The following is a 14,514-nucleotide window of genomic DNA, read 5'->3' on the forward strand; positions in this document are numbered from 1 at the left end:
ACAGTTTCAGTGAATGATCATTTGGTCCCTCATTTTGAGTCTGGCAGCAGAGAATTTGTGACTGAGGATGCTGCTCACCTCATGACAGCAGGGAAACAAAGAGAGACAAGAAGGAGCTGGGGTCCTAATATCCCCTTCAATAGCATGCCCCCAATATATATAACTTCCTTCCTCTAGGCCCTGCCTCCTAAACCCGCCAATAGCCGACTGGCAGGCAACCACACAAGTAAGTAGAATTGCTGAACAAAAGATAATATTCTAAAGTTCTTAAAAGAGCTTTAAAACTGCTTTGCAGAAAGCCTGTACCCTTATATGCATCTAACATATAAGGTCATACTGTGTATTTAAATTTTGCTTACATGGAAATTGGTGTGTATTGAAATTCAAAGAGCTATATAAACCCTTTCTGGTATGTCTGAGTTACTGTGGCTCAACAAAAATGCAGCAGGCTGCTTTTGTTTGGGGATGTAAAAGTTCATGGCAGTTATTATCTTCCTCAGGACTTGTAAACAGTTATCAGTTGAAGGTTCTGTGCCTGAGAACTCACTGCAAAGCCATCAAGGAAGTTCTGGGAAAGCCATCCACAATGCAGTGCCACACTGTTGAACTCCCTGGGAAACTACTTTTGGGAGGTGCATGGGGGAGGTTCTGTGCCACAAGAGCCTGCTGGGACAGGAAGAAATGCCCCTTCCTCCCCTGAGGTCACTGCAGCCAGAGACAAGGAAGTTCAACGCCACAGCTGCTGGCGAGGAGGCACTGTTCCAGCACCACACACAGGCAACCAAGGGAGGGGAGCAGAAAGGCAATGGATTTAATAAGTGGCACAACCTCTAGATGAGATACCTCATCTCATCCTATTTGCTTCACTGTGCTGCGGATTTTTTAATATTAACATATTATTATTTCAGTGATCTGGTGAAGATAAAAGCTGTGCTCAGTCTGACATCTTGGACAGGAAGTTTCATTTTAAAATATCTTTAAAGCAAGAATTGGGGAAATATGAAACACTGGCAGTAACATGGCTTTGAAATTAGGTCACTTGAATTTGAAGCCCATCACAATTAGCTAAATGGTTAAGTTGTGGAGCTGAAAACTCAGATAGCTTAGCTTCAAAAGCCAAGCTACTACATTTAAAAAAAAAAAAAGCCATGTTTCTGAAATGCTTCCCTGAAAACGGAACTGAACTGACTGACCTAACGGTGTAGCAGTGCCTAGCATGGTACCTGAGGACAGGAGGTGCTGATGGATGAATAGCAATCAGTAAGATATCCTCCTGACAGATGTGGCTGCAATGGCTGGCAGGCAGTTGACAGATGCCAAAGTTGTTCTTCCTTTTATAATTTGGTTAAGACTGGTGAGCACTTAATATGCACAATAATCTTAATAATCCAAGTCCTAGGAATACACAGAAAAAGAACTCAAGTTCTTGTCCCTCAAGAAACTCACATTTAATGAACAAGACTGATAAGTAAAAACCTATTTCAACCTGCATGTATATAAAGGCAAATGTAAGCTGTGATTATAAGGCATAACCTGTAGATTCATCCTGACTTGGCTGCAGTGCTTTTGGGTTATAGCTACCATGCATAACTCTGGTCTCTTTCCCCCCACAGTTTCCCAACATGTCATAAATAAATAAAGTGGTACATGGAGCTTTACAACTAGACACTATGCTGTCAGCACCAGGAATGTGCCTACAGTCTTTGGTATTAGCTTGAGATAAGCTAGGTACACTCCAGTTTACATCAAGTCACTTTTGCCCTGGTCATAATACATGCCCCTACTTCTGACCCAAAGAGATACAGCTGGTCTTACTGCTGTCATGACATGCTTCTGTCAGCAAATTCCTAATAATCTGCACTCTGCGTGATCCTGGATCTGTCTTCCTCTTTTCTTTGGTCTCCCAGCACTTAGAGAATTGTCCTCACCCATTGGGACGAGGTTGTTTCCAAGCATATGTAAGATTGCCAACACACACTGTTCTGAAATGTTAATCCTGGGTTTAACCTGGGTTTTAGTTATCTTTTGCATCACTGTGATCAAAAGACCTGAAAAAAACAATTTAGAGAAGGGAAACTTTATTTTGTCTCACATTTTCAGAGATTTAGTCCATGGATGGCCGACTCCATAGCTCTGGGCCCGAGGTGAGGCAGAACATTATGGCAGAAGGGTGTGGTGGAGGAAAGCATCTCAGGACATGGCAACCAGGATGCAAAGAGAAATCTCTGCTCACCAAGGACGAAATAGAAATCCAAAAGTGCACCCAGATGACCTACTTCCTCCAGCCACACCCTACCTATCTATAGTTACTGCTCAGTTAATCTGTATCAGAGAATTAATTCACTGATTGGATTACACCTCTCCTAATCTAAGAATTCCACCTGTGAACCATTCTTTTATTGTCCCACACATGAGCATTTTGGGGACACTTCATGTCTAAACCATAATGATACATAAAGATAAATAAGAGTTAGAAAATAAGAGAAATTGCCTTTTCCAAAATACCAGAGCACTGAGCAGGATAAAGCAAGTTACATTTGGGGAAGCTGAAATAGTCAATAAGGCAAAAGCATTGAAGGAGAGATAAAGTAGTGAAAGATGAAGGTGGGAAGGTAGAGCAAACAAGGGGCTTTATGGCAGAAAAGTGATATGCTCCCATTTGTGTTTAGGAGAAAAAAATTTGCCACATTTAGATAAAGTATTAATGAGAAATTGATGTGGGAATGTTAGGAAGCTGCAGCAGTGACATAATTGATAAATTGTGAGGGCCTAAACCAGGACCACCACCCGTTAAGACTTCACTTAATGGGGATCCATGCTCCTGAAGTTATACCATGCACAGCTTGCAGAATCCTGGATCTAACTCAGACAACCTGGGGAGGATGAAAATGTGGCTACAGATTTGAAAAATATCTGTGAAATGCAAGTGACAGAATTTGATTAAAAAGCAAAGAGGAGACAGCAATGATACTCGATTTCTTACAAAAGCAAATGCTTACACACGGCACCAATCATTGTGATAGGGAGCATTAGAAGAACAGCATAATTGGATGAATGATGAGATTAGATTTGAGAAATGTTGATTTTGAGATGTCTGAAGACGATCTGGAAGCATACATTCAGTAGGCAATGGACCGCAGATCAAGAGGCACTGGTCTCAAGATTAAAATCTTGAAGTAATCCATGTGTAAAGCAATAGAAGCTACAAGATGAGCCAAGTCACCCAGGGAAAAGTTGCAAAGTGAGACAATTAGGGGGTCAAGAACACCCCCACTGAGGAACAAGTCGTTTTAGAGATAAGCACTAGCTTAGAAAATAAGATAAATTTTAAAAGTAGGAACAACAAAAAACATTGTCTCTCAAAAGTCAAGGGAGGAGGACTGGGGCTGTAGCTCAGTGGTGGAACACTTGCCTCGCACATGTGAGGCACTGGGTTTGATCCTCAGCAACACATAGATAGATAGATAGATAGATAGATAGATAGATAGATAGATAGATAGAGTTCATCTATAAATTTAAAAAATAATTTTTAAAAAAGTCAATGGAGGAGAAAAAGAGTTATAAACACCACAAAACTCAATAAAGGTATCCAGGACAGTAAAGATAGATGAGGATTCATTGGCTTTAGAGACCACAGAGTCAACAGGACTGGTGTGAGCAGTTAGAAGTGGTGAGGACAGGAGCTGGTTTCAGTAGAGGGAAGATGAACTGCTTAACTAGTTAGGATCTGTATCAGGACCCTTTCTGTCACAAGTGTCAAGAAATCCAACTCAAATTCACTTAACAAGAGAAGGTCCTACTGTAAAAAGTGGAAATGGAAATTACAGAAGTAGGGTCACCTTCTCTCAAGCTATCAGCATATCTAGGGACATTTAGAAATTGCTTTCAGGAGATGGTCTGTATCTGTCTGCAGCTCTAGCTCTACTTATCTACTTTTTCTTCCCTCCTTCAACTTTTAATTCTGTGTAAATCTGTGTATTGCCCTCATTCTCTCTTTCTTCAGAGGAACTTCTTCTAAGAAGCATCATAGTTAGCCACCCAGTTTCAAGTACTCTCATAAGTGCCGGGAGCCATCCATGAATAAATGAAGGGTAAATTGAGCGATGTTGAAGCCATTAGGCAGGGAAGCCTGATTCTGAACTCCCAGTCAAAATCTACTGGTCTCAGAAGACCCGATCCATGTGGTGCTGTGTTCTAGCTCACTGCCCAAGTTCAAGCATAGCCTTCCAGAGATAGGTACGGTAGCTTGTCAAATGCCAATCAATCTGTTTACAGCAAGACCCCTGACCACCAAGAAGCAAGAAGGGAAAAAAGATTCCTCCCGATGAAACCTTATCCCTGCCTTTGATGTACTCCCTCTTAAATAAAGAATTGGAACCTTTTTCAATTTTTCAGTTCCAACTCCCTGAAAGACCCATCAGATGCTCCTCTTTTTATATCTAATTTCTGGCTCTGTCTTTCTTACTAATTATTTCAGACTTTTTATCTTCCCAGGCAGCTCACATCTCCTGAGCCGGAACCTACCCTGTTGGAGTGCTGGCCATCCCATTATACTCCAGCAAAATAATCCACTGGAGAATCAGAAGATGGATCCATCTTGAGTCCTATACTCATCCCTGAGCCAACCTCTCTGCCCAGGTGAATGGGGAGTCCTACTTGCATAGCCTTTCTCAGGTAGGCCTCCAGGATGTGGAGCAAACATAACAATAAGGATCACATGGAGTAGGTAAAGAGTGTTTCCCCAACAGAAGAGATTACAGAAAAACCGTGTGTCCACTCTATTCTACGCCTTGGCTGTTTAGCACTCCTACCACACATAACACAGTATCAAAAATGTCCCTGCTTAACATGAAGCACGTATCTTATTTACAAATGGAAATAACACTAATTCTGAAAGAAAAACAACTGAGTGTTATGTCGTTTTTGTATCCAGTTCCACATCCAGATCCTTGAAAAATGTGCATTCTTTTATTTTCAAGTCTTTCTCTTTATGATTGTATACCCTATGACTAACCATTTTTTAGTTAGCTATTTCAAGGCTGTGAATAAAGGACCCGACCAGAACAATTGTAGAGGAGGCAGAGTTTATTTGGGAGCTCAAGGTTTCAAAGGTCTCAGTCCATGGACAGCTGGCTCAATCATGGAAGAAATATATGACAGAGAAGCAGCTCACCTGATGATCAGAAGCAGAAAGACTCCATTCTCCAGATACAAAATATATACCCCATAGCCATGCCCCCAATGAACCACTTCCTCCAGACACACACCACTCAGTTAATCCCATTCATTTATTGATCAGGTTAAAGCTATAACTCAGTCATTTTTCCTCCAAACTTTCTTGCATTGTCTCACATGTGAGCTTTTGGGAGACACCTAGTATATAATATCCCCCAACAGATAGAAAATGATGGAGGGAAATATAAAATTTTTAATCTAAAAATCCTATCATTGGCTAGGGTTGTGGCTCATTGGTAGAGTGCTTGCCTAGCACATGTGAGGCACTGGGTTCGATCCTCAGTATCACATAAAAACAAATAAATAACAAAAAGGTATTGTGTCCATATACAACTAAAACTAAAATAAAAATAAAAATCCTATCATCAATGAAAGGAAAGAAAAAGAAACAAGGAGCAGCCATTGATCCAAAGTATATTTCTGAGCAGATAGCATGGAGTTCCTGTCTAGGCAAAGTACTGAGGTTATTAGCCAGTAACACTGCCCACGGTCCCACCCACTGGGTAAAAGACTTCTTTTATCAATTGTCCTCTATAGTCATGCCTGGAGGGAGACAGAAGAGGGTCACAAGAGAGCAATACCTTCCAGAGACCCCCTTCTTTAGCAGCCCACTTCCTGTCAACACACTTATGAGAGGTGCAGGCCTAGGGCCTCTGAGGCTGAGGAAGCACAAGTTCCCACTTTGTCTAGGCTGAGATTTCACTGATACATAACTCCCCTGAAACCTCGGTAGGCTCTAGAACCTTTGGGTTCACAGATCTGCCCCCTATGGCCCCTCCCACCACCCTTTTGGTCTCTTCACTGTAGCCTTGGAATTTTGGCCTTAGCGTTGGGTCTAACTTCAGTGGTTTCCTTCTTGAAAGAGCACAATAGGTGGAAGCAATAAACTTCAGGTGAATCATCAGTGAGGCAAAACAATCTGCACTCATGATGGTCTAAAGCCACTGTCTGGCCCTGACAAGTAGAAAGAAAGATGACTTAAGCCCCATGTTCAAAGAAGGAGGATTTTGGAAGAGTGCACTCTTTCTCTGGCCTCTCAGATGTCCAAACTTCATATCTCTGCTGTGTTTCCCACCTCCTTGTCTTTTATGCTAATTTTAGAACAGAGCAGAAATTTTGGGTTTGGCAGTTCTACAAGAAGCATAATTAAGGGGACCTCAGCAATGTCACCCATAGGCAGAGGGATCCCTATAAATGTATAAATGTATATTGTTTTCTTTCTGCTTTTAGGGCTGGCCAGTTCAGATCAAACCTGTCCTTTTTTTTTTTTTTTTTTTTTTTTGGTAAAACCTTACTAAAGATCACAAGAAATGGGGGGCTGGGGTTGTGGCTCAGTGGTAGAGTGCTCACCTCACACGTACAAGGCCCTGGCTTTGATTCCCAGCACCACATGTAAATAAATAAAATAAAGTTGTATTTTAAAAAAAGATCACAAGAAACAAGGCAGTATTTTCTAACATTCTGACACTTTCCTGACAAGTTTTCTAAAGGTCTAACTTCAACAGACCTTTGGTTTGAGACAGCTTAGCTGCTAGATGGAAGAGTCCAATCAGCAATGTCACTATTAGGAGCTTAGTGTTCAGTCAGAAGGCTCACCAGGCAGAAGTCTCAGAAGGTTGATATCACCCTGGCGGGTGGGGGGAAGCAATGTCACTATCACATAAGGATAGAGGGCTTCTCTAACTCTCTCTCTCTCTCTCTCTCTCTCTCTCTCTCTCTCACTCTCTCACTCCCCTCTCTCTTTCACTCTCTCTCTCTCTCTCAGCCAATTTCATCCAATTTCTCTACCCTTTTATTTATTTTTATATATTTTTATTAGTTGTTCAAAACATTACAAAGCTCTTGACATATTTCATACATTTGATTCAAACATATTATGAACTCCCATTTTTACCCCGTATACATATTGCAGATTCACATCGGTTACACATCCACTTTTTTTACATACTGCCATACTAGTGTCTGTTGTATTCTGCTGCCTTTCCTATCTTCTACTATCCCCCCTCCCCTCACTTCCCCTCCACTCCCATCTTCTCTCTCTACCCCATCTACTGTAATTCATTTCTCTCTCTTGTTTTTCCCCTTTCCCCTCACTTCGTCTTATATGTCATTTTGTATAACAATGAGAGTCTCCTTCCTTTACCATGCAATTTCCCTTCTCTCTCTCTTTCCCTCATGCTTTTCCTCCCTATTCTGTTCTTAGTTGCTCTCCTTATATCAAAGATGACATCTGGCATTTGTTTTTTAGGGATTGGCTAGCTTCACTTAGCATAATCTGCTCTAGTGCAATCCATTTCCCTGAAAATTCCATGATTTTGTCATTTTTTAGTGCAGAGTAATACTCCCTTGTGTATAAATGCCACATTTTTTAAATTCATTCATATATTGAAGGGCATCTGGGTTGGTTCCACAGTCTAGCTATTGTGAATTATGCTGCTATGAACATCGATGTAGCAGTATCCCTATAATACGCTCTTTTAAGGTCTTTAGGGAATAGTCCAAGAAGGGGAATAGCTGGGTCAAATGGTGGTTCCATTCCCAGCTTTCCAAGGAATCTCCATACTGCTTTCCAAATTGGCTGCACCAAGTTGCAGCCCTACCAGCAATATACAAGTGTACCCTTTCCCCACATCCTTACCAGCACTTGTTGTTTGACTTCATAATGGCTGCCAATCTTACTGGAGTGAGATGGTATCTTAGGGTGGTTTTGATTTGCATTTCTCTGACTGCTAGAGATGGTGAGCATTTTTTCATGTACTTGTTGATTAATTCTATGTCCTCCTCTGAGAAGTGTCTGTTCAGGTCCTTGGCCCATTTGTTGATTGGGTTATTTGTTATCTTATTGTCTAATTTTTTGAGTTCTTTGTATACTCTGGATATTAGGGCTCTATCTGAAGTGTGAGGAGTAAAAATTTGTTCCCATGATGTAGGCTCCCTATTTACCTCTCTTATTGTTTCTCTTGCTGAGAAAAAACTTTTTAGTTTAAGTAAGTCCCATTTGTTGATTCTTGTTGTTAACTCTTGTGCTATGGGTGTCCTATTAAGGAATTTGGAGCCCGACCCCACAATATGTAGATCGGAGCCAACTTTTTCTTCTATCAGATGCAGTCTCTGATTTGATATCAAGCTCCTTGATCCATTTTGAGTTAACTTTTGTGCATGGTGAGAGAAGGGGATTCAGTTTCATTTTGTTGCATATGGATTTCCAGTTTTCCCAGCACCATTTGTTGAAGATGCTATCCTTCCTCCATTGCATGCTTTTCGCCCCTTTACCAAATATAAGACAGTTGTAACTTTGTGGATTAGTCTCTGTGTCCTCTATTCTATACCATTGGTCTACCCACCTGTTTTGGTACCAATACTATGCTGTTTTTGTTACTATTGCTCTGTAGTATAGTTTGAAATCTGGTATCGCTATGCCGCCTGATTCACACTTCCTGCTTAGAGTTTCTTTTGCTATTCTGGGTCTTTTATTTTTCCATATGAATTTCATGATTGCTTTATCTATTTCTACAAGAAATGCCATTGGGATTTTGATTGGCATTGCATTAAACCTATAGAGTACTTTTGGTAATATCACCATTTTGATGATGTTAGTTCTGCCTATCCATGAACAGGGTATATTTTCCCATCTTCTAAGATCTTCTTCTACTTCTCTCTTTAAGGTTCTGTAGTTTTCATTGTATAAATCTTTCACCTCTTTTGTTAGGTTGATTCCCAAGTATTTTTTTTTTTGAGGATATTGTGAATGGAGTGTTTTTCCTCATTTCCATTTCAGAAGTTTTGTCACTGATATACAGGAATGCCTTTGATTTATGCGTGTTGATTTTATATCCTGCCACTTTGCTGAATTCATTTATTAGTTCTAGTAGTTTCTTTGTAGACCCTTTTGGGTCTTCTAGGTATAGAATCATGTCATCTGCAAATAGTGATAATTTAAGTTCTTCTTTTCCTATTTTTATGCCTTTAATTTCTTTCATCTGTCTAATTGCTCTGGCCAGTGTTTCGAGAACTATATTGAATGGAAGTGGTGAGAGAGGGCATCCCTGTCTTGTTCCAGATTTTAGAGGGAATGCCTTCAATTTTTCTCCATTCAGAATGATGCTAGCCTGAGGCTTAGCATAGATAGTTTTTACAATGTTGAGGTAAGTTCCTGTTATCCCTAGTTTTTCTAGTGTTTTGAACATAAAAGGATGCTGTACTTTGTCGAATGCTTTTTCTGCGTCTATCGAAATGATCATATGGTTCTTATCTTTAAGTCTATTGATGTGGTGAATAACTTTTATTGATTTCCGTATATTGAACCATCCTTGCATCCCAGGAATGAATCCTACTTGATCATGGTGCACAATTTTTTTGATGTGTTTTTGTATCCGATTTGCCAGAATTTTATTGAGGATTTTTGCATCTAGGTTCATTAGAGATATTGGTCTGTAGTTTTCTTACTTTGAAGTGTCTTTGTCTGGTTTTGGAATCAGGGTGATGTTGGCCTCATAGAATGAATTTGGAAGAGCTCCCTCTTTTTCTATTTCCCGAAATAGCTTAAAAAGTATTGGTATTAATTCTTCTTTAAAGGTTTTGTAAAACTCCACTGTATACCCATCCAGTCCTGCACTTTTCTTGGTTGATCGTCTTTTGATTGCTTCTTCTATTTTATCCATTGATATTGGTCTGTTCAAATTGTTGTATCCTCCTGACTCAGTCTGGGCAAATTATATGACTTAAGAAATTTATCAATATCTTCACTATCTTCTATTTTATTGGAATATAGTGTTTCAAAATAATTTCTAATTGTCTTCTGTATTTCTGTAGCATCTGTTGTGATATTGCCTTTTTCATCCCGTATGTTAGTAATTTGAGTTCTCTCTCTTCTTCTCTTTGTTAGCATGGCTAAGGGTCTGTTGATCTTACTTATTTTTTCAAAGAACCAACTTTTAGTTTTGTCAATTTTTTCAATAGTTTTTTTGTTTCAGTTTCGTTGATTTCTGCTCTGATTTTAATTATTTCTTGCCTTCTGCTACATTTGCTGTTGTTTTGCTCTTCCTTTTCTAGGGCTTTAAGATGAAGTGTGAGCTCATTTATTTGTTGGTTTTTTTTTTTTTTTTTTGAGGAATGACCTCCAGGCAATGAATTTCCCTCTTAAAACTGCCTTCATTGTGTCCCATAGATTCCGATATGTTGTGTCTGTATTTTCATTTATCTCTAAGAATTTTTTTATTTCCTCCTTTATGTCTTCTGTAACCCATTGATCATTCAGTAACATATTGTTTATTTTCCATGTGATGTAGGATTTTTCCTTCCTTCTTTTATCATTGATTTCCAGTTTCATTCCATTATGATCAGATAAAATGCATGGTATTATCTCCACCCCTTTATATTTACTGAGGATTGCCCTATGGCATAATATATGATCTATTTTTGAGAAGGATCCATGTGCTGCTGAGAAAAAAGTATATCTATTTGATGATGGTTGATATATTCTATATATGTCAGTTAAGTCTAGGTTATTGATTGTGTTATTGAGTTCTATAGTTTCTTTATTCAACTTTTGTTTGGAGGATCTGTCCAATGGTGAGAGAGGTGTGTTGAAGTCACCCATAATTATTGTGTTGTGGTCTATTTGACTCTTGAACTTGAGGAGAGTTTGTTTTATGAACGTCGCAGCGCCATTATTGGGTGCATAAATATTGATAATTGTTATGTCTTGTTGGTTAATGGTTCCTTTTAGCAGTATATAATGTCCTTCCTTATCCCTTTTGATTAACTTAGTCTTGAAGTCGGTTTTATTCTATATGAGGATGGCCACCCCTGCTTGCTTACAAGGACTGTGTGCGTGGTATGTTTTTTCCCAACCTTTCACCTTCAGCCTGTATGTCTTTTCCAATCAGATGTGTCTCCTGGAGGCAGCATATTGTTGGATTTGTTTTTTTTAATCCATGTTACCAGCCTATGTCACTTTATTGGTGAGTTTAAGCCATTAACGTTTAGAGTTACTATTGATATATGGTTTGTACTTCCAGCCATATTTGATTATTTATCTTTTTTATTTTAATTTGGTTTGTTTCTCCATAATTAGCTCCCCCCCCCACCCTCTCACTTTACTGAGGTACTTCCCACTGTTGGTTTTGGTTATTGTTTTTTATTTCTTCCTCTTGTAGTGTTTTGCTCAAGTTTCCTTGCAATGCTGGTTTTCTGGTTGCAAATTCTTTTAACTTTTGTTTATCATGAAAGATTTTTATTTCGTTGTTGTACCTGAAGCTTAATTTTGCTGGATACAAAATTCTTGGTTGGCATCCATTGTCTTTCAGTGTTTGAAATACATTGTTCCAGAATCTTCTCACTTTCAGCATCTGTGATGAAAAATCCGTTGTTAACCTTATTGGTTTACCCCTGAATGTAATCTGCCTCCTTTCTCTTGTAGCTTTTAATAATTTCTCTTTGTTCTGTATATTGGATATCTTCACAACAATGTGTCTTGGTGTTGGTCTACTCTGATTTTGTATGCTCAGTGTCCTGTATGCATCTACAATTTTTACATCCATTTCCTTTTTTATATCTGGAAAGTTTTCTATAATTAATTCATTCAACAGGTTGCTCATTCCCTTGGTTTGAACCTCTATACCTTCCTCTATCTCGATGACTCTTAAGTTTGGTTTTTTTATGTTATCCCATATCTCTTGGATGTTTTTCTCATGATTTTTAAACAGCTTTTCTGAGTTGGCTAGACTCTTTTGAAGATGATATATTTTGTCTTCATTATCTGACATTCTGGCTTCTACTTGCTCCACTCTGTTAGTGATACTGTCATTTGAGTTTTTAATTTGGTTTCTAGTTTCCTTATTTCTATAATTATTGATTGATTCTTTTTAATAATCTCTATCTCCTGATAAAGATGCTTATTTGCTTCTTTTATCTGTTTATGTAATTCATTTTCAATGTGTTCTTTCATTGTTTGAATTTGCTGTCTCATGTCCTCTTTAAGATTCCATTCCATCTTTCTAAAGTATTCTTTGATTTCTTTATTTGGCCATTTTTCTGATGCCTCTAGGTCCTCCTGTATATTTAGGCTGTCCTGCATTGTTTGTACTCCTTTTCTTCCTTGCTTTTTCATGCTGCTTATGTTACTTCTTGTTCTGTTTGACTGCTAAGTTACTGTTTACTCCTATAAATTTATTTGGTTTTGTGTGTCTCTGGGGTCTCTCTTTTGTGATGTGAGACTTTTATTTTTTACTTTATCATTGATTTCTGATTTCATTCTATTATGATCTGATGGAATGCAGAGTAGTATCTCTACTTTTTTATATTTGCTAAGAGTTGTTTTGTGGCATAATATATCATCTATTTTAGAGAAAGATACATGTGCTGTTGAGAAGAAAGTATTCGTACATTGAAGGATGAAATATTCTATATATGTCAGTTAAGTCTGGTGAAGTTTTTTTGGGTCTTCTAGGTATAGAATCATAACTATTGGTTGTATTATTGAGTTCTATAGTTTCTTTGTTTAGATTTTGTTTGGAAGATCTATCCAGTGGTGAAAGAGGCCACTCAGAATTATTGCATTATGATCTATTTGAGTCTTGAACTTGAGAAGAGTTTGTTTGATGAACATAGATGCTCTATTGTTTGAGATATACAAATTTATTATTATTATGTCTTGTTAATGAATGGTTCCTTTAAACAGATGAAATATCCTTCTTTATCCCTTTTGATTAACTTTGGCTTGAAGTCTACTTTATGAGATATGAGGATGGAAACTCCTGATTGCTTCTGCAGTCCATATGAGTGGTATGATTTTTTCCAATTTCGCCTTCACTCTGTGGATATCTTTTCCTATGAGATGAGTCTCTTGGAGGTGGCATATTGTTGTTGGTTTTTTTTTTTTAATCCAATATACCAGTCTATGTCTTTTGGTTGGTGATTTTAGGCCATTAACATTCAGGGTTATTATTGAGACATGGTTTGTATTCCCAGCCATTTTTGTTTATTTTTGGTATTTAAGTTGACTTGGTTTCTCCTTTGATTGGTTTTTCCTTTAGTGTAATACCTCCCTTTGATGATTTTCATTGTTGTTTTTCGTTTCCTCTTCATGGAATATTTGGCCAAGGATGTTCTGTTGTGTAGACTTGCAAGCTGTAAATTCTTTTAGCTTTTGTTTATCATGGCAGGTTTTTATTTGGTCACCAAGTCTAAAGCTTAATTTTGTTGAATATAAGATTCTTGGTTGGCATCCATTTTCTTTCAGAGCTTGATATATGTTGGTCCATACATCCTTTCAGGATCTGAGTTCAAAAATCTGCACATAATCTAATTGGTTTCCCCCATATGTAATCTGATTCCTTTTTCTCATGTCTTTTAATATTCTCTCCTTATTCTATATGTTAGGAACTTTCGTAATGTGCCTTGGTGTGGATCTGTTGTGATTTTTTACTTTTGGCATCCTGTAAGTCTCTTGAATTTAGTTTTCCAAATTCATTCTTCATATTTGGAAAATTTTCTGGTATTATTTCATTGAATAGATTGCTCATTACTTTGGTTTAGAACTCTATACCTTCCTCTATCCCAATCTTAAATTTGGTCTTTTTATGCTATCCCATATTTCTTGAATGTTTGCCTCATGGTTGCTTACCATTTTCACTGTGTGGTCTACATTCTTTTCAAGATTATATATTTGTCTTCATCGTCTGAGTTCCTGTTTTCCAAGTGGTCTAATCTGTTGGTGATGCTTTCATTGAAGTTCTAATTTGATTTTTTTTTTCATCTCAAGGATTTCTGTTTTTTTGTTGAGAGCCACAGCCAAGTTGGAATGGCCCCTGGCATTTTGCCAGAAGTAATGGTTGAGAGGCTAGCCATTAAGAGGATGCTGGATTGATTCAATTGTATATTAGACCTTTACTGTCCGGTAATAGGATGGCTCTTGCTGCCTCGAGCACCCGCTACTTTGTGCCGCAGTCTGGCTGGGCACAATTCAGGAGCCACTTGTCAAAAGAAACTAACTTTATTTTTAGAACTACAAACGCCAAACAAAACAGCTCCTCAGGGAAAAAACCCTCAGAGCCCAACTGCCACCACCGGCTTCCACAAGCCTCTCACCCCGACACCAGCCTCTCAACCTCCCACAATCCTCCTGCTCTTGAGGCCGATTGGCTGGGTTGTGTGGGCAGAACCAAAGAAGTCTCCCAATGAGCAGCTCCGTGGAGGAGCCAATCAGCTAGATGTTGCTGGGGCTGCTGTGAGCCAATCATCAGCTGGCAGTCTGAAGGGCAGGGAAACAGCCCAATG

This window comes from Ictidomys tridecemlineatus, chromosome 5 (genome assembly GCF_052094955.1).
Source record: "Ictidomys tridecemlineatus isolate mIctTri1 chromosome 5, mIctTri1.hap1, whole genome shotgun sequence".
Lineage (NCBI taxonomy): Eukaryota > Metazoa > Chordata > Mammalia > Rodentia > Sciuridae > Ictidomys > Ictidomys tridecemlineatus.